Source organism: Euleptes europaea, chromosome 14 (assembly GCF_029931775.1).
Source record: "Euleptes europaea isolate rEulEur1 chromosome 14, rEulEur1.hap1, whole genome shotgun sequence".
NCBI lineage: Eukaryota > Metazoa > Chordata > Lepidosauria > Squamata > Sphaerodactylidae > Euleptes > Euleptes europaea.
Genome location: NC_079325.1, coordinates 10673876 through 10694509, shown reverse-complemented (window position 1 = coordinate 10694509; position 20634 = coordinate 10673876). Strand labels below are relative to the sequence as shown.

Here is a 20634-nt window from a genome sequence, read left to right as displayed (position 1 = left end):
ATGAAAATACCGCAGCCGCACAAAAATTCAGAGCAACCTTTGGACGCCAAGATTCCTGTAGGAGGCAGACTGATAACAAAACCTGCTTGATGCAGAGCACAGAAAATTTCTGAAGCAAGGATGATCTTGCGATGTTAGGAACCCTAAGTGGGAAAATGCAGTGGGGGAAGCAGAGAAACACCAGCCAAAAACAAAATCCTAATGCAGCTAATGATGTTCAGAGAACAGTTGCAGAAAGAACTGTGTCCTAAATGAGGTTTGTTCTTTATTTCATTCTCTTTGGGGCATCATTTTGATAACGCTTGAGGCAATTAGCATTAGAGTTACTGGATTTCGATTCCTTCTTGTTGGCTTTTAGGGTGTATTAAATGATAATTCAACAATCCCCATGCTTTGTGCTGTTAAAATGATTAGAGCTAGGGTTGCCAACCTCCAGGTACTAGCTGGAGATCTCCCGCTATTACAATTGATCTCCAGCTGATAGAGATCAGTTCACCTGGAGAAAATGGCCGCTTTGGCAATTGGACTCTATGGCATTGAAGTCCTTCCCATTCCCAAACCCCTCCCTCCTCAGGTTCCGCCACAAAAACCTCCTGCCAGTGGTGAAGAGGGACCTGGCAACCCTAGTTAGAGCATGAGTCCCTGACCCTTTTCAGCTTGTGAGCTCATTTGTAATTCTGACATGGCATGAGGGCACAGCAACAAAACGGCTGCCACAGAGTAACTTCAGTAACACAGTGTAGATCCTTATGCTGGAGTGGCAGCTGCTGCCAAAGCAGCATTAAAAATATATTTGCACAGCCAGTCAAATCTCCAATGGCCAATCAGAATCCACGTTGGGCAAAAGCTCCACCTGGCCTTGCCCACTTCCTAAAAATACTTGTTTGTGAGCCACTGGTCTCTAGAGAAGCAGCATATATATTCTCTAAATCAAGTGCAGTGCAATCCAGACATGGAAAACTGTAATACTTTAATCATATGCAGAGGTTTAGATATCAGTATGTTGAGTAGGGTTGCCTGGTGCTTGTTAATGGCAACTGCCCACTAATTAACAGACCGGCCAGCTGCCCCTCAGCTGGCTGGCAGGGGAAATAGGCCAGCTATAGGGGGGAGACAATCCCCACACGTGCATGGCATGGCACAATAATGTCTATGGAAACCATAGGGTTTTCTGAGGGACATGCTGGAGCGTCCCTGTTGCTTCTGGGTTTATCCCGGAAGGGACATTATTACATGCGTGCTCTGTGCATTTGCAAACCAGGCTTCCCCCCACCGAAGCTCCCACCAATTGCAAGGGGGGACCTGGCAATTCTAATGTTGAGGCTAGAGGTGGGATCATGCCTGCTGCCTCCACAACTACCAAATGTTGAGTGGACTCCTGCACATGGAAGCTGCATGTGCATATGCATCATGCATATCATCCATACCTGATTTTAGACTGTTTGCTTAGGGCTTTTTTGCCCATGGGATGAAGGCCCAGAACGTAGGTTGCCTTGTAATGGGACCATATTTTCTACTCGCTCAAGTTTGAATGTTCTTCTTTGTGACCCTTGTGAGGAAAAAAGCACAAGCCTATATTTTTAAATGAACACACCGGCCTCTTTCTGCATGGTGGGAAGTGCCATCAAATTGCAGCCAACTTATGGCAACCTCTTAGGGTTTTCAAGCCAAGATATACACAGAGGTGGTTTGACATTGCCTGCCTCTGTGTAGCGACCCTGGACTTCCTTGGTGGTCTCCCATCCAAATACTAACCAGGGCTGACCCAGCTTAGCTTCCAAGATCTGATGAGATCAGGCTAGCCTGGACCATCAAGATGAAGGCAAGAGATGAACAGAGTTGGGTTAGCCATTCATTGCCTTCCTCTGCATAGCAGCCCAGGACTCAATGAAGTCAGGCTAGCCTAAGCCATTCAGGTCAGGGGTTGTTAAAATTAGCACATTTTAAATGTTTCTTTGTTCATCAGTTGCACAGAAATGGCATATAGCATTTTTTTAAAAGGTAAATGTCATCCCATGTGCAAGCACCGGGTCATTACTGACTCATGGGGTGACATCACATGCCAGTGTTTACTAAGCAGACTGTGTTTTTATGGGGTGGTTTGCCCTTGCCTTCCCCAGTCATCTACACTGGGTCCTCATTTTACCAACCTCGGAAAGATGGAAGGCCCAGTCAACCTTGAGCTGGCTACCTGAAATCGACTTCCATCGAGATCGAACTCAGGTCGTGAACAGAGCTTTTGATTGCAGTACTGCAGTTTACCACTCTGTGCCACGGGGCTCCTGATAGCATTAAAAATGGCAGATAAATGCGTACTCACAGATGGCATAAAAACAAATGAAAGGGTCAATGACAGTAACAAAGATTGTGACAGAATCAAACAGAAGCTTTGGCTCATCCCTAATGTTGCCCTGTCAGCTAACTGACTCTCCTTCCCTGCTTCTTTATTCACAACACGCCCGCATTCTGCTTGTAAGGATCTCGTTCTCCATCCCAGAGCTGATTCTTATAAGTGTGCCTCTTTCATACCAGAATTGCCTGCTATTTCTTTTTTAAAATGGGCAAAGTGTTCCACTGCTGAGGTTAACCACCTGTCCACGTGGAAATTACTTTCATCGTGTTCTGTGGGATTGTCGAAGGCCAGCGACAGGGCCGGATGGCTGCGGCCGAAGCAAGGAAGCAGAATGTAATATGAAACATTCAATATAGCTCGATGTCCTCTCGCTAATAAGAAAGGGCCTTCAGGCAAAATCTTGCAAGCGAGATATTGGGGCGGCGCTCACAAGGGGCGCTGGGCAAGCAATTAAATTTTGCCCTGGGGCCGGCGACAGCATCTCTAGGGTCCAGCCTTGGAGGGCAGGAAGTAGTGGTTAAGAGCGGTGGTTTGGAGCTGTGGACTCTAATCTGGAGAACCAGGTTCGATTCCCCACTCCTCCACGTGAAGCCTGCTTGGTGACCTTGGGCCAGTCATAGTTCTCTCCGAACTCTCTCAGCCCTTGTGGAGGCAGGAAGTGGCAAACCACCTCTGAACATCCTCTTGCCTTGAAAACCCTATGGTTATCGATAAGGTTAAAACAGGTGGAAAACTAGCTACCCACAGGCTGGATTTCAGCAACCCACTGGCTGCCTTCCTCCTTGCACACCTGGCCCCAGACTACCACCACGTTGCCACTATCGGTTAAGTTGCTGAGCATTCACGGAATATTCAGAAACATTGTTAACTGCTCAAGGTGAAGACATCAGTACTGGAATGTAGGAACAGTATAATGAAGGAAGTGACCATCAGGTTGGTGGGAGAAAATTTCACAGATTAGGGACAGGAGAGGATGAATGGTGCTATCAGGAGAGGTGATGCTAGAAACGTCTGTCATGTTGCAGCTGACTTATGGCGACCATGTAGGGTATTCAAGGCAAGAAACGAACAGAGGCGGTGTGCCCTTGCCTGCCTCTGTGTCGTGACCCTGGTTTTCTCGTGGTCTTCAATCCAAATACTAACCAGGGCCAACCCTGCTTAGCTTCTGAAATCTGACGAGATCAGGCTGGCCTGGGTATCCAAGTCAGGGCCTCAGGAGAGGGGTGTTACAAATAAGGGAACTTTCAAAGCTGGGGGTATGATAGAGTCTGGAATCCAACAAGATATTTTTGGTGATGCCAGCTTATGAGAAGACCCTTCTGTCTAGTATCCAGGGAGCTCATGGTAGCTTATCTTGTTATTCCTTTCCCATTTTATCTTCACGTCAACCCTATGAGGTAGGGTTACCTCATTACCTTTGATACTTTTTGGAGGACAATGATTCAGCTCAAACCCATCCCCTTTCTGACTATATATTACTCTTCCTACACACTTGACACTGAGAGACACTGTCCTTCAGTGTTACTCCTCTGAAGATGCCTGCCACAGCTGCTGGCGAAACGTCAGGAAAGAAAATACCAAGACCACGGTTACATAGCCCGGATAACCTACAAGAACCTATGAGGTAGGTTAGGCCAAGAGAGTCACCCAGCAAACTCGGTGGGGGGGGGGGGATTTGAACCCAGGTCTTCCTGACCCTCTAACCCAGCTGTGTCGAACTCAGTTGTTATGAGGGCCATAATATGGCATAAATGCCACTTGGTCGGGCCGGGCCGGGCCATGCCTCTCCAGCCCAGAGCCAGAACGGTGTAGTGGTTAAGAGCAGTGGTTTGGACCAGTGGACTCTTATCTGGTGAACTGGGATAGATTCCCCACTCCTCCACATATGTGTTGTGGACACTAATCTGGTGAACTGGAATTGTTTCCCCAATCCTACACATGAAGCCATCTGGGTGACCTTGGGCTAGTCACACTCTCTCAGCCCCACCTACATCACAGGGTGTCTGTTGTGGGGAGGGGAAGGGAAGATGATTGTAAGCCGGTTTGATTCTCTCTTAAGCGATAGAGAAAGTTGGCATATAAAAACTAACTCTTCTTCTTCTTCAGATCGAGAGTGGGGGGGGGGCTGCCTCGCAGGCCAGATAAGAGCTCTCAAGGGGCCAGATCCAGCCCACGGGCTGTATGCGCTAACCACTATGCCATGCTGGCCTCCTGATTCTCCATCCATATCTGATCCTCATATGAACAGCATTGCAAGAAAGCCCGGGGAATCAAAAGCTACAAAAGCCACTGGAACTTGAGTTTCACACAAGGTGCCCTCTCTGTCGCTGCTCCCAGCCTCCTTTCTGCTAGTTTTTTTTTTTTTAAACTTGAACAATTCTTTGTCCGTTTTAAGTTTTGCAAGCTTGGCTGCTCTCCGGGCTGACCGTATTCTTTGCGATAGAGTCAGAGGAGACAAAAGGGTATATTTGTATTTGCAGTGTGCGGGAAAACATTCTCCGTGCCTGGTAAGATGCATTAAGGAAAGTTGGCCTTATCTCCCGCCTGGAAATGGACTTTGCAAAGGAATGTGTTCCTGCTGGTGTTTAATCTCACTTAGACACGGGAATTTGCATGATAGAAAATGGGCAGAATTCTAGCGCAAGAAGGGGGGCAGGGAAGTGGAGGAGAGACCTCCCCTCCCGCTTCGAGAATCGGAGGGATATTTGCGCCTTCTGGAATCTTATCAGTTTCCCGGGCCCTATCTGGCTCTTTCTTTTGTGGCCGAAGCAACTAATCGCCCCCTCCCCTTTTGTTTGGTTCAAATGAGTTTTCCCACTCCTTCTGCGCTTGGAGTTAATCTCTAAATCCTGTCCATTGTTTGATAGTTAATTACCTGTCTGCTCCAGTAGCACAGCTGTGCAGCTCAGGTGAAAAGAAGCTCTGATGTCTTCCCCAGCGGCTAAAATATGATGATGCAGGAGTCGGCGGAAGGGAGCCCCCCCCTCGTCTTGCACGCAGCAGCATTGTGCTGGCCAGGGGTTGCACATCTGGGAGGGGCTTTCCCTGGCAAGGGGTGTGCTGAGTAGATATGGGGAGCCTTTCCTTTTGTCCCCGATGAACTCTTTTCTTCCTGTGGCTTTCTCACTGTTTATTTGCGAAACCGAATGCTGGTTTCCTACATTTTCCTTTGGCGACATCCACATCGTTCTGTTCATTACCGTGGGACAGATCTACGCATGCAGCAGAGTGGGGTGTTACAAGAGAGACATCCCCAGCCTCCGCCTAGGGTTGCCAGATCCCTCTTCACTACCAGCGGGAGTTTTTTTGGGTGGAACCGGAGGAGGGCAGGGTTTGGGGAGGGGAGGGACTTCAATGCCATAGAGTCCAATTGCCAAAACAGCTGTTTTCTCCAGGTGAACTGATCTCTATCGGCTGAAGATCAGTGGTAATAGCAGGAGATCTTCAGCTAGTACCTGGAGGTTGGCAACCCTACTTCAGCCAGATATAATGCCATCGAATCCACCCTCCAAAGCAGCCATTTTCTCCAGAGGAACTGATCTGTGTCATCTGGAGATCAGTTGTAATTCTGGGAGATCCTCAGGCCCTGTTCACTCACTCACTCATTCTGAGCTGGGCCTTTCCTGCCTTTAGCCCATGTTGTGTAGTTGTTAAGAATGTCGTACTGGAAAAAATCAGGTTCGAATCCCCACTCACTCCATGGAAGCTCGTTGGGTGACCTTGGGCCAGTCATGCTTTTTCAGCCTAACCTACCTCACAGGGTTGTTGTGAAGATAAAATGAAGGAGAGAAGAACCATGTAAACCACTTTGTGTCCTCATTGAAGAGAAAGGCAGGGTACAAGTGAATTAAATAAAATAAAATTTAGTCTTCCACTGATGTACCTGAGCTGACCTGGCTCGAACCCCTCGAATCCGCCTCCCTGCCTTATCTTACTTGTCCAACCCTTGTACGGAAAACGTCCTGCCTGCAGCATCCTGTCAAAACAACAGTCACGTGAATGGGATAGTCAGACGAACATTTGGAGCTCTCGCCTCCAAAGAGATTCTCGTCCTGGCGCCGTTTTTGTGTGCATTCGTTTGAATCGCCGCCCTCCCCAATCACCATATTGAAGATTCTCCTTGGAGACCGTTCCCCTATGGGCGGCGGGGCAGAGGGGAGGAAGGCAAGCCTGAACGGCATCTCTTTGGCGTACGTCCGCGTCTGTCTGCTGCACCCGTCACTCTGCCAAAGAGCAGAGGAAGGGGGGAGTGAAGCGGCTGCTGGTGGCATGTCGGTTCTGTTGTCTTAACGGGTTATGAATGTGAGCTGGGGCTGCGCACCTTTCGAGCCAGTGACTTCAGGGTTGAGCAAGAGGGGTGTGTGGAGGGATCATGGTTGACGATAGTCTGCAGAGAGAGTGGAGAGAAGAGGAAACTCTCCCAAGACGTTGTCAAAGAAACTGCTTCCTTTAAGCAGTTTCTCGTTCTGTTCAAATGATGCTTGCGGCTGAGGCCTAGAGAAGATGGAAGTTCCTTTCTTGGATAACTTAGTCTGAGCTGCTTGTAGCTTCAAAGACTACGATAAGGGAGATGGGAAGTCACCCAGATGTCGATCATGCTGTTAGGCCTAACAGTTTCAAGACCACAAGAATCTAGGAGGGTACATTCCATCCTGGTAGCATCTGAGACCATGGGTGGGAAAAGGTGTTTGCTTAATTGGATCCGATGCAGCTGCAGGATATTTGGTTTAATTGGTAAACTCACCCAATTGGTTGAATCACCTGGGTAGCAACATACCTCATTGATCAAGTTACATAATTCACTATACATTTGGTTGGTTAACTAGAATGAGGCCAGCGATAGTAAGCCGCTTTGAGACTCCTTAAAGGTAGAGAAAAGGAGGATATAAAAACCAACTCTTCTTCTACATCAGGAAGGGCTGATACCATGGTGATCCCATTAAAAGCTGGGCCTGAATTTTGGAGATTTGTACTTAGATCACAATGGGCCTCAGGGATTTACTATCATGTGGAAGAATGGGGGAATCAAACCCGGTTCTCCAGATTTGAGTCCACCGCTCCTAACCACTACCCCACACCGGCTCTCCAAGTATGATCCAAGAAGGACTTTGCCACTAGATGATAAGGTGTGTGTAGTCCAGCGTTCGCCATCCTCCTCTTATACATCACAAAAATTGTGAAGAAAGTTGCCCTGGAGGCTCTCAGATCAGGGCCCACAGCTCACTTGAAATTTCTGGCAGTGGATCCTGTACAATGGAATGCCTTCCTTGGCTGCATGCTGCCGTGAGATTGACTAAGCGGCTTGAAGTTTAAAAAAGAAAATCAGCAGGATGTTAGGGGACGGCTGTGTCAGTTTTAAATTTGCTTTCCTTGCAAAGATTCACCTAAGTAGTATAGCACACGCCCAGCATGGGTGGACAAGCGCTTGCAGAATCGACACTGACCCCTTATTTGACCCCCCAGCCAAGTCACTTTTCCACTCTGGCAATCAACATCTTCCGAGTGGCAATACTAATCTTTGCCCAAACCACAGCAGGGCTGAGAGGATTAATTATCTAATATCTTGCAAAGTGCTTAGAAAATGGAAAGTGGGAAGCTTTGTTATTAATTAGCAGTTACCTAGCCTGAGGTTGAGAAAGGTGGAGACAGATTATAGAAAGCCCGCGTAGCACTTGCCCATCTTATGACATGAGTGGCCTGGGATACTGATACATCTCTCTTTGATCTGGCCAATGTGGGATTTCTTGTACCCGTAATGAGAGATTGTTGTCATGAGAAATGCGAGGGAGTATCGGAACAGAAGGAAGGAGGCCAGAATCCCTTGTCTAGAACATACCTTCTGTCTCTCGCATGTTGTCTCCCCCACCCCCACCCCCACCCCCACCCCACATACACACTTGCCTTAGCGATTGTACGTTTGTGCACTTGAATAGTGTTCGGAAGCTGCAGCTAGTGCCGAATCCTATGGCTCGATTGCTGGTGGGGGTTGGCTCTTGGGAGTATGTGACCTTGATACTACAGAAATTACACTGGCTACTGATCTGCTCACAAACCCAATCCAGGATCAGAGGAGCATGCCTATTATATTAGGTGCTGTGCAACACAGGCAGGACAATGCTGCTGCAGTCATCTTGTTTGGGGGCTTCCTAGAGGCACCTGGTTGGCCACTGTGTGAACAGACTGCTGGACCTTGGTCTGATCCAGCATGGCCTTTCTTATGTTCTAAGGCATGGGTTCTCAACAAGGGGGGAATTCCCCCCAGGGGAGAATGTTAGGGTTTCGGGGGGGGGATTGGGTCCATTATTCAGCAAAGTGTGATATCCTGTAGATTATGTACAATCTGTAAAATTGTAGTTTGTTTTCAATTTAATCTGCAACATTCAGTAAAGTTTATGACTATCTTGGGAAGGAGGGAATTATATTCTGAACAATGGTGAAAGGGGGGAATGGAGCAAAAAAGGTTGAGAACCCCTGTTGTAAGGTGTTGGTTTTGTCCATTAAAGCCCTACATGGCTTGGGACTGGAGTATCTGAAGGACTGTCTTCTCCCATATGTCCCTTCCTGGGAATTAAGATCACAGGGAGAGGACCTCCTGACTTCCCCACCAATCAAAGAAGCTCATTTGGTGGGAACACAAGAGAGAAGCTTTTTGGTGGCAGCCCCATGATTATGAAACAACTTATCTAGAGAGGTGTGCCTGCCCCCTTCACTTTCAGTCTTCACGAGGCACTTGAAAACAATTGTATTTAGGCCTCAGTTTTATGAATTCACTTTTTATAAGCAATTCCTGGCATCCCCAGCTGAAAATGATCTTGGGTAACATGGCTGGGAAGGGCCGTTCTCTGCCTGAGACCCAGGAGAGCTGCTACCTTTTGGAGTAAATTGGTCTGACTTAGTAGAAAGCACCTACGGATGTTCAAATGACTGTCACTTGTGGAAAATGGTGAGCCACCATGCTCAGATGAAATCACTTTTTGGAAGCAAAAACTGGGGGATGTGAACGCATGAACACATGAAGCTGCCTTATACTGAATCAGACCCTTGGACCATCCAAGTCAGTATTGTCTACTCAGACCGGCAGCGGCTCTCCAGGGTCTCAGGTAGAGGTCTTTGACATCACCAACTTGCCTAGTCCCTTTAACTGGAGATGCCAGGGAGATGCCAGAGGAGAAGACTGAGAGGTGATACGATAACCATCTTCAAGTACTTGAAGGGCTGTCACATAGAGGATGGTGCCGAGTTGTTTTCTGTTGCCCCAGAACCAACGGGTTGAAATTAAATCAAACGAGTTTCCATCTAGACATTAGGAAGAATTTTCTAACAGTTTGAGCAGTTCCTCAGTGGAACAGGGTTCCTCGGGAGGTGGTAAGATCTCTTTCTCTGGAGGTTTTTAAGCAGAGGCTAGATGGCCATCTGTCAGCAATGCTGATTAATCATTGAATCATTGAATCATAGAGTTGGAAGGGATCACCAGGGTCATCTAGTCCAACCCCCTGCACAATGCAGGAAACTCACAACTACCTCACACATCCCCAGTGACCCCTACTCCATGCCTAGAAGATGGCCAAGATGCCCTCCCTCTATGACCTTAGGCAGATGATAAGAGGGAGGGCATCTTGACCATCTTCTGGGCATGGAGTCGGGGTCACTGGGGGTGTGGGGGGGATGGTAGTTGTGAATTTCCTGCATTGTGCAGGAGGTTGGACTAGATGACCCCGGTAGTCCTTTCCAACTCTATGATTCTATGATTGAACCTGGGACGTTCTGCATGCCAAGCAGAGGCTCTACCACTGAGCCATGTCTTAGATGTTTCTGCAGCCATGTAGATGCATATCCTAGGATATCCAGGCCCTTTCATGAGGCCTTTTATGCATGGCTGTTTCCCCTTTATGCATGGCAGTCACCTCTCCCCCCCAATACGTTGGGGCTTTGCTTTGTTTACAAATGCATTTTTGATCTTCAGAAGTTGCCTCGCTCTCTCTGCCAGCATCTCTTTAGCCAGCATCCAGAAAACATGGGGGAAATGCGTGGAAAACATGGGGGGAGAGCGAGGCAACCTCTGAAGGCCAGGAAATGCATGAGGAATCAAAGCAAAGCCCCACAGTAGTCACAGGGGGAGGGTGACCGTGAGGGGAAAAGCCACGCATAAACAGCCTAAGGCTGAATTGGTAACTCGGACTTTGAGCACGGCTCTGGAATGCCTACTCGTAAATTGTGCATGTTCTTTGCTTAGGGCTGGTTGACAAATCGCTTGATTTTTTTCCTATATTTGAATGATTGACAGCTGCACATGGGAGCGGGTGCCATCGAAAAGTGTGGCATGCCGATCGATACGACAGTTCTGTGGCGAAGTGAAATCTGCGAGGGTCCGTTGTCACACGCCAGCCGCCGTGGGCTGCTGTGGCCCTTAAGTGATCGGCCTATACCTGTTAACCTGGCCCTAATCTCATACAGCTGGATTAATAGCAATGGTTTAAAACAAAACACCACCAGCGTACGACCAATGCCAGTGCCTGGAGCAATCTGTTCTGTAAAACCGCATGCCTCGGTTGCTGGATAAACTCCCTTAATAACAGACTACTGAATTTCCCCCCCTTGCGCTTGAATAATACACTTTGTCACACATAACAGGCCCATGGGATGGAGGAGACTTTGCCAACAGAGGACGGTGATGCTGCCGCCAGATCCAAGTAGCATCAGTTCTTGTCAAATGCAGTTTGCCGCGGCCTCCAGGGGAGGGAGTAGTTGCTGCTGCTAATCTCTTCCCAGCATCTGAGTTAGATCGCTCTTCTTTATTAAACTTCACTGATCAGAGACGGCTGCTTTTTTTCTGCTGTAATTGTCAGTGCATCATGGGAGGACACCGTGCACTGAGACAGCATCTTTGCACATAGGCAAGGTTCCAGAATCCAGTCCCCAATAGCTCCACTGTGGAAGAAGAAGAAGAGTTGTTTTTTATATGCCGACTTCCTCTACCTTTTAAGGAAAATCAAACTGGATTACAATCTCCTTCCCTTCCTCTCCCCACAACAGACACCTTGTGAGAGAGTTCAGAGGGAACTGTGACTAGCCCAAAGTCACCCAGCTGGCTTCATGTGGAGGAGTGGGGAAACCAACCTGGTTCACCAGATCTGAGTCTGTCTCTCATGTGCAGGAGTGGGGAATCAAACCCGGTTCTCCAGATTAGAGTCCACTGCTCTTCTTCTTGCCTCAAAAACCCTATGGGGTTGCCATAAGTTGGCTGTGACTTGACAGCAAAAAGAAAAAGAAAAGAGCAGGCATGACCTCTGCCCTTGCTATCAAGTGACCCACCCCCAGGATGCACTGAGAAAAGGGCATTTGTGGGATATTTGTTGGCGCTCGGAAAAACAACTATCGGTGGCCAATTGGCATCTCAAGCCCTGTCTGCTCGAGGCATGCTGAGGTCTGGGTTGGGCAGGCTGTTCTGCGGAGAGCTGGTGGGCAGATGTTACCACTTCATAACAAAGAGCTGGGCTGGGTGGCCGCTGGTGCCCTTCCAAGCCTATAAATCCTAAACACTCATCTCCCTAAAGAAAAGGATGGAAAAAATCGTGACCCTCACAACTGATCTGCGGGTATCCATCTGGCTGATGCGCCTATCTCCAAGGAGACCCTTCCGTTACTTGAACGCATGAACACATGAAGCTGCCTTATACTCAATCAGACCCTTGGTCCATCAAAGTCAGTATTGTCTACTCATACCGGCAGCAGCTCTTCAGGGTCTCAGGCAGGGGTCTTTCACAGCACCTACTTGCCTGGTTCCTTTAACTGGATATGCTGGGGATTGAACCTGGGACCCTTTTGCATGCCAAGCAGATGCTCTACCTCTGAGTCACAGCCCCTTTCCAGCCTCGGCCAGCTGTTTTCCCTCCTGCTCCACATACCTGTTAATTGCCCCCGTCCCTTTACAGTGTCTGGATCTCTCGACTTTGTGGCCGGGTGATTGTAATTCTTTGCTTGTTTTTTTTTAACATAAAAAAGACCTCTGGATACCAGAAATTGGAATCAATGAGACCCAAATTCCTGCCGTGTGCCAGCTCTTCATGACCGTCTGGTATTGGATCCGTGCTGCCAAGTCAGCCTCCTCTGAGAGTTAACGTGTTTGAAAACAGTGCAGCAGCCTCATCTGCCGTTCGCTGTTTCCCCCCCATCATTTGCTTTATTAAATATTGATTTTCTGTTGCATTATTAAACCTTAAGTCTCGAGCATAAATTCTGATCTTTTACTTTAATCCAGCTCTTCACTCCCTATCCCTCTTGTCCTTGCTGATCTGTAGATCTGGTTTTTTTTTTTTTTTAGTCTGGATTCTTCGGCAAGAGGAAGAGAGCCTTAGAACTCTCCTACATGAAGTGGGATCTGCTACTGGATTATCTTTTCTGCGTCTCTTTGGCTATGTTGGGCAGGGCCCTGTGCATGGCAGAGGTGTCGGACAGCGTGATGTAGTGGGGAAGAGCTGTGGTTTGGTGCGGTGGACTCTGATATGGAGAACCCCACTCCTCCACATGAGCGGCGGACACTAATCTGGTGAACCTGGTTGGTTTCCCCACTCCTCCACATGAAGCCAACTGGGTGATCTTGGGCTAGTCACAGCTCTGTTAGAGCTCTCTCAGCCCCACCTGCCTCACAGGGTGTGTGTTGTAGGGAGGGGAAGGGAAGGTGATTGTGAGCTAGTTTGATTCTCCCTTAAGTAGAAGATAAAGTCAGCATATAAAGACTAACTCTTCTTCTCCTCCTCCTCCTTCTACCTTGCACTGGAAGTGGGTGTTTTTTACACCCCCCAGCTGTTTTCCCCTCCCCAGTGTTCCCAACCAATGTGTGCTTGTTCATTTAGATCAGGGGTGTCAAACCCAAGGCCCGTGGGTCGAATCCACCCCCTTGAGAGCTCTAATCTGGCCAGCGAGCCCGCGGAGGCAGCCACCCCCAGTCCCAATCTGGGCTGGCAAGGCATGGCCTGGCCCAACCAAGTGACATTTATGTCATATACAACCCTCGTAACACATGAGTTTGACACCCCTGATGTAGAGTATTCTGTACATCAACTTTCCCCCAATATCAGTTCCAGAGACAGCATAGACACATGTACACACAGAGATATAAGGAAGTGTGGGCCACAGTGAGCCCAAACATTTTCTCTCTCTTCCTATTTGCATTACTGGGGAGGGGCCATGGCTCAGTGGCAGAGCATCTGTTAGGCAGCATGCAGAAGATCCTGCAGAAGATCATCAGAGAGAAGGAGGAGGAGGAGGAGGAGGGTTTTTATATGGCAACTTTCTCTACCTTTGAAGGAGACTCAAACCGGCTTACAATATCCTTCCCTTCCTCTCCCTACAACAGACACCTTGTGAGGTAGGTGGGGATGAGAGAGTTCTGAGCAAACTGACAAGCCCAAGGTCACCCAGTTGGCTTCATGCCGAGGAGCGGGGAAACCAACCCTGTTCACCAGATTAGAGTCCACCGCTCTTGTGGAGGAGTGGGAAATCAAACCCGGTCCTCCAGATTAAAGTCCACTGCTCTTAAACACTACACCATGCTGGCTCTACCAGTCAGAGTAGAAAGTACTAATCTTGGTAGGCCACTGGCCTAACTCGGTATAAGGCATCTGAAAGGTCCTGAAAACAGGACTTGGATAAACATGGTGTTTGTATCGCACGTTAAGCTGTAGGTATTCTGAGTGTAACATGAAAAGTCTTTAATGCGTGCATTAAACAAAATCAAGTGGACCCCAGGCACGGGTTGAACATGTTTTCACTGTAACTTGTGAACAGGGCTGACGTGCCCCTTCCACAGAGAAGGAACCATGGCCCAACATCCTGTCTGTCTGTTTAAGGATGGCTTCTCCCGTTCCCCTTTGGAGACATAATCATCAGGTACCCGGCTCTGTTTTGGACGCTGATCTTGAGAAAGAGCCGATGGCATTTCTCTCCCTCCAAAGGCTGCTGTTGGGCTGTCCCGTCTTCGACTGACACTTTTCAGTCACCACCCCTTCCCTGAAAGAAGCTGGCATGTAGTTGCCCGAAAGCACAGCTCCCGCAAGAACCCGCTGAATGTCTGGATCTCTGCCTGCAGTTGGCTGGAAGGCAGGAGAGTTTGAACACATGGAGACTGGCAAGCGGGCGATAGTCAAGGTGGATTGAGCTGACCTCTCCCAGCTGGGCTGCGATCGCTCTCCCTTTCCTGTTTGAGAGCCGCATGTGGGCTGCTGGTGCCAACTACTGGTGCTGCCAGGAACCAGGTGCCTGAACATGCTTTGGGAGCCAAGCTGAGCGCATGGCCAGAGATTAAAGTAATAAAGGAAGAGACGGTGTGGTAATACTGGGGGAGGGAGGGAGGGAGGGAGGGAGGGAGGGACGGGAATTGGGGACTTGGTAGCAGTTTTTGATGCCTGTGAAAATGCAAGGCTTCTGGCTGCCTGGACTTTGCTCCTGGGGGATTCTGTGGACCAGCGGTGGCCTGCAGGCTAGATCTGACCCCCAAAGCCCCACAAAGCTTGAGGTGGAGCTAAACATTACAAGCAAAGCAGAGGAAGCTCCAATTGCATGTTCCCCTTGTTGGCAGAGTAAGTAACACAGCGAAGGTGCACCATGTTATTAAGGTGCAGATACATTCCATCTAGACATTAGGAAGAATCTTCTAACAGAGCGGTTCCTCAGTGGAACAGGCTTCCTCGGGAGGTGGTGAGCTCCCCTTCCCTGAAGGTTTTTAACAAGAGGTTAGATGGCCATCTGTCAGCAATGCTGATTCTATGACCTTAGGCAGTTTATGAGGGGGGGGGCATCTTGGCCATCTTCTGGTCATGGAGTAGGGGTCACTGGCGGTGTGGGGGGAGGTAGTTATGAATTTCCTGTATTGTGCAGGGGGTTGGACTAGATGATCCTGGTGGTCCCTTCCAACTCTATGATTCTATGATTCTACATGTTTATTAAGGAACTATATACTAGATAGTAAAGTTTAGAGACACAACTAGTTGAGACCAGAGAGAGAGAGAGGCTGAGTGACTTACAAGAAGACGAAGGATATTGCCCTAAGAACATCAGTCTGGGACAGACAAGAAAGGATGGACAGTCCTGTTCCCACTATCCTTTCTAACTGCTCACTTGCTGCCCCCTGCTGGGTCTTCTTCTCTATCTTGGTACATCAGACATTGTCTATTCCATCACTCTTTCTCAAGGTCTAGTGTACAAAGTCCACAAGAATCATCTTCTTGCATAGACTTTCAAACTTTTTCTCCAGATAGAGGCTCGGTGAATGTGTCTGCAATGATTTCTTCTATACAACAGTATTGTAAACAATACAAGCCAGTTTTCATGCATGTTTCTCAGGTCATCAACATAAATAAAAAAGTAAGTCCATTTATTGTCTCTGTATCTTGAGTATAGGCAACATTCTGCTTTGCCTTGTTCATATCCTTCCTTGGTTAGCATTTCTCATTCCAACTTCCTTGATCTCCAATGTCTCATGTAGTTTGACCCCTTCCCATCAGAGATTTTCCAGCACCATGCCAAGTCCTTGCTAGGTCAGTGCCGAAATCCAGATCTGGAGGGTCTATTCTTCTAGGATCCCTGAGGTCAGTTGCTGGCACTTCTTTGAGTGGCTTGAGTGAAAGAAAGAACCTGTGACCGAGATGTGAGGAGGACCTCAAAGCACAGCTGGGAGCCTGCCTCCTTGAGTTACTGTGAGACCTTGGTCAATCTGGAGCCTTCATGGTGTTGGCCAGTTGCGGAGGCAGATGTTGCTCACCTCTTCTCACAGGGTCCCCAGCAGCTCACTCAGCTGAGCCCCACTCTCAGGACATTAAGCTCCCTCCTAAATTCTCAACAACTTTCAAACAGAGCTGTTGAGCACTGGAGGGGAAAAGAGGGGCTGCGGCTCAGTGGTAGATCATCTGCTTGGCATGCAGAAGGTCCCAGGCTCAATCCCCGGCATCTCCAGTTGAAGGGACTCGGAAAGTAGGTGATGTGAAAGACCTCTGCCTGAGACCCTGGAGAGCCACTGCTGGTCTGAGTAGACAATACTGACTTTGATGGACCAAGGGTCTGATTCAGTAGTAGGCAGCTTCATGTGTTCATGTGGAGAGGAGGCCTTCCATGTGCAAGGCATGGGTTGAATCCAGACTAGCTTTTCCATGGGTACAAGGGTCTCCGTTTGTGGAGCACCACTTCCTTGGATCTTGCAACTTGTAATACTTCCCCCCCCCTCAAAAACCCTGACCCTGGGCATTCCTTACCCCCCAGGAACAGGGTTTGGGGGGCATTTCAGGCTGCTACAGGTATGTGGGAAGTGAGAAGGCTCTGCTGCAGAGGCGGAAGAAGAAGAGTTGGTTTTTATATGTCGACTTTACCACTTAAGGAAGAATCAAACCGGCTTTCAATCACCTTCCCCTCCCTACAACAGACACCCTGTGAGGTGGGTGGGGCTGAGAGAGTGTGACTATCCCAAGGTCACCCAGCTGGCTTCATGTGTAGGAGTGGGGAAACAAATCCAGTTCACCAGATTAGCCTCCGCCGCTCAAACCCGGTTCTCCAGATCAGAACACACTGCTCCAAACCAGCGTTAACCACTACACCACACTGGCTCCCAGGAAATCCCTGGGCACATGGAAATGCCAGCCTGGATCCGAGCCTGTGTGAGTAGCCCACATGAACCCCTCCCTGCCGCAAGAACCTGGAGGTGTTTATGTCTATTTTCCAATTGCAGCATCACGGAAGGATAGATTCCTTGACCAGAGGTGGCAGAAGGAGGCTGCTCGCCAATCGCCGAGCCCACCAGGCGCTGCGCTTGCCTTCCACGCTTGGAATTGCTCTGGTGCTTTTGCGCAAACTGCCGGCCGGCCCTCTCCCCACGGGGCCCTCCCTCCTGTTGCAAGTTTCATCTGCCTGATATGGGTTGCGGCTCTTGCTCTGTGGTTGCTTATGCTTTGCTTGTGGGTTTTAAAGATGGTGTCCCCCCCCTCCTTGTATTAGTTTTCTTCTCTCGGCAGAACCTGTCTAAAATACAATATTTTGCTCCTTCAGCTGCAGGGTTGCATAATTGATGGCCTCGCCAGACTCCCCGAGCCCAGCATTAAAACTTCCCTTGCTGCAGTTCCAGCACAGAGTTCATTACTTTTTGAAAAGCTTCATTCCTGCTTGTGCTCAATGTGGAGAGAGGCGCAGAGAGGAGGAGCGCAAGCTGAACTTGTCCGGGGCCCACCACAGCTCTGCCTCGTTCATTTGGAAAGAAAATATTCCATGGCAGAAACTCTCTTCTGTTTCCTTGTGATTGTTTTCTGTGTGCTGTGTGCATCTCAGGAGTGAGGGCTCGGCTGAGTGAGACTGTCGTTGCTAATACATCACATTTAAAGCTTTACACGGTCAGAGCTCCATGGAGGAGGAGAAGGAGGTTTTTATATGCCGACTTTCTCTACCTTTTAAGGAGAATCAAACCAGCTTACAATCCCCTTCCCTTCCCCTCCCCACAACAGGCACCCTGTGAGGTAGGTGGGGCTGAGAGAACTGTGACTAGCCCAAGGTCACCCAGCTGGCTTCATGTGTAGGAGTGGGGAAACCAACCCAGTTCACCAGATTAGAATCCATTGCTCTGGAGAACCCGGTTCTCCAGATCAGAGTCCTCTGCTCCAAACCACTGCTCTTAACCACTACACCACACTACACCAGTACACTGCACCACGCTGGCTCTATCTCTATAGAACTGAGCTAGTAATGACCCTACTGTCCTAAACATCAGAATCATTCTGAAGTGCTCTCTTTAGTTTCTGCGGGACCGCCCCCCCCCCCCCGAGAACATTGTGTTCTTCAAATATTATGATTGTTTTATGGGGTCTGGTTTTTTTTTTTAACTGCTTGGAATTATTTTAATGTCATGTTATTGTTCTTTATTTTATTTTACTGTATTTATGATGTTGATTATACTGTGAGCTACCCTCAGCCCAGCTTTGCTGGGGAGGGCGGGATATAAGCTCAATCAATAAACCTGCCAACTTGGAAGGCTTTAAGAGGGGAGTGGACATGTTCATGGAAGAAAGGGGTATTCATGGCTGCTAGTCAAAATTACTATAAGGTCATGATGAGTATACCCAGTCTCTCCAGGATCAGAGGAGCATGCTTATTATCTGAGGTGCTTTGGAACACAGACAGGACACTGCTGCAGTCGTCTTGTTTGTGGGCTTCCTAGAGGCACCTGGTTGGCCACTGTGTGAAGAGACTGCTGGACTTGATGGACCTTGGTTTGATCCAGCATGGCCTTTCTTATGTTCTAATCAATAAATTGGCATGCCTAATAAGTTTAACTATATGGACTAGCCTTCTAGGGGGAGATTCAGATGGATCTTTCCATTATGCCCTGTAGAAGATGAGTTTCAGATCCTTTCCACCCAAAACATGTTGAGGATTCCGGTATGAAGTATTAAAGGCAACTCTTATTTGGGCTGGTGTTGGTTGTTTTTGGCTGTGAAGACAGACTCAGAGAAGTTCCTCCCCCAGTCTTGCCCCTGACCTAGGGCACTTTCTTGACACCAGAGGGAAAGGGTTTAAACTCGATTTTCTGGATCAGGTGTGGGGCGTGCAAGTGCGGAGGAAGAAAGTATAGAGCATCATAGGGCCCTTATCAACATTAATTCTTCCTCGAGAGGAAATCAGTTTGTTGTGATGTTTCCTTTTAGAACGCATACATTACTGGCAGAGCTGAGGCTTTATCCTTTCTCCAGCTCTGTCGTTTGCAATCTTTTAGCTGAAGTACTAGGTGTGGACTTGATGGTAAGTGGTAGGTAGTCACTCCATGTGTCCTTTTATCCTCAGAGGCATGTGTTACAGAAGGCCCGGCATTGAAATCTGGCGATAAAATCTAGGGGATGGGCTGTGGCTCAGTGGTAGAGCATCTGGTTGGCATGCAGATGGTCCCAGGTTCAATCTATGGCAGGTGATGTGAAAGACCTCTACCTGAGACCCTGGAGAGCTGCTGCCAGTCTGAGTAGACAATACTGACTCTGATGGACCAAGGGTCTGATTCAGTGTAAGGCAGCGTCACCTGTTGATCAAATGCAGTAGGGCGTTGGCGATATGGGAAGCTTGCAGAGTGAGGGGAGAGGAGCTTCTTTCTCAGTAGCGAGTTGCCTTTTTAAGGCACAAGTAAAACTGTGTGTGTGTTGTGGTTTCTGCCTTGCATCAAAAGAGGAATTAGAAAGGAAAACAAGAGGGGTAAAGATCTTTCCAGTTCACAGGTCACTGATGGATTTTGGTCAGGATGGAAAATGTAATTGCGCCCCAGAGAAAAGGATTTTTTTAGTTGCTACTTTATCATTGCCTCTTCTAGGCCAAAGAGCTGTATCTTGCCTTTTGTTTTCTGCCAGCTTCTCCTCTTCCCTGCCTGCTTCTGGGGCTTTTCAGCATTTAAAACACAGCAACGGCAAAGTGATTACGAGGGTTTGAGATGATGTGACACTTCCCTGCCAAAAAGTAATTGATTTATTAAAGATATTATAATACGTGCATGGCTTGACATGAGATGTTCTTTTGAACTTGTGTGCCGTAAAATCTCGAGGGAGTCTCTTTGGTTTCAGCACCATGGCCAGCGCAGCTGCCTTCCCCGACTTCCCTTCCCCATCAGCCGGCCTTCAATCCAATTTCATTTTCAATATTGCAAGTAAATATCTCAGCAAGATGACTATAGTCCAGTGACCACAGTGTGATCCAATTTAATAACATTTAAAAATTCAAAGTGATCATTAGCTCGATGGAAATGTATAATTTCACACCCAAGGCTGCCTTGGGGAGGAAGGGGGAGCAAGTGGAGAGAGGAGGGGGGGAAAGGATGGATAAGAGGAACAGAGACAAATTAACTAGATTTTTTAAAAAAGGAAAGCAACTTAATTAAAAAGTACAGAAACCAAGTGAAAACAATAATGATTTATAAAGCTCCTATTTTGAAAAAACAAAACAAAAAAAAGCAGAAGGGAGGATAAAACAAAAGGGAAACTCAGTGTAAACAATCTTCGTAATGATTAGAAGGATCAATACTGAGAAGGCCAGAATAGACTTTTCCCTAAACAACCCAGAGCAGATGCAGAAGAGATGTCACAATGGATAGAAGTTAACCATTGACAAACCAAGGGGAGGTGTTGCCGCATTTAAAGAAAAGAGAGAATAAAGTATTTGTTCGTTTTATACTTACTGGTAGTGGCATTTATTGCCTTCCTTTCGGAATGTGTTTTCCTCAGGGCAATTTGCAATAAAAATTGATAAAATGTCCAATTGCAACAATAAAA

The 20634-nt window shown here is 48.1% G+C and overlaps 1 protein-coding gene across 7 annotated transcripts in view; it reads left to right on the top strand.

Annotated features, from left to right (window-relative positions):
* The window catches only part of LOC130487157 (neurotrimin-like), a 357310-nt gene that overhangs the window by 195837 nt on the left and 140839 nt on the right, over positions 1–20634 (top strand). The gene's annotated exons all lie outside the window — the stretch shown is intronic.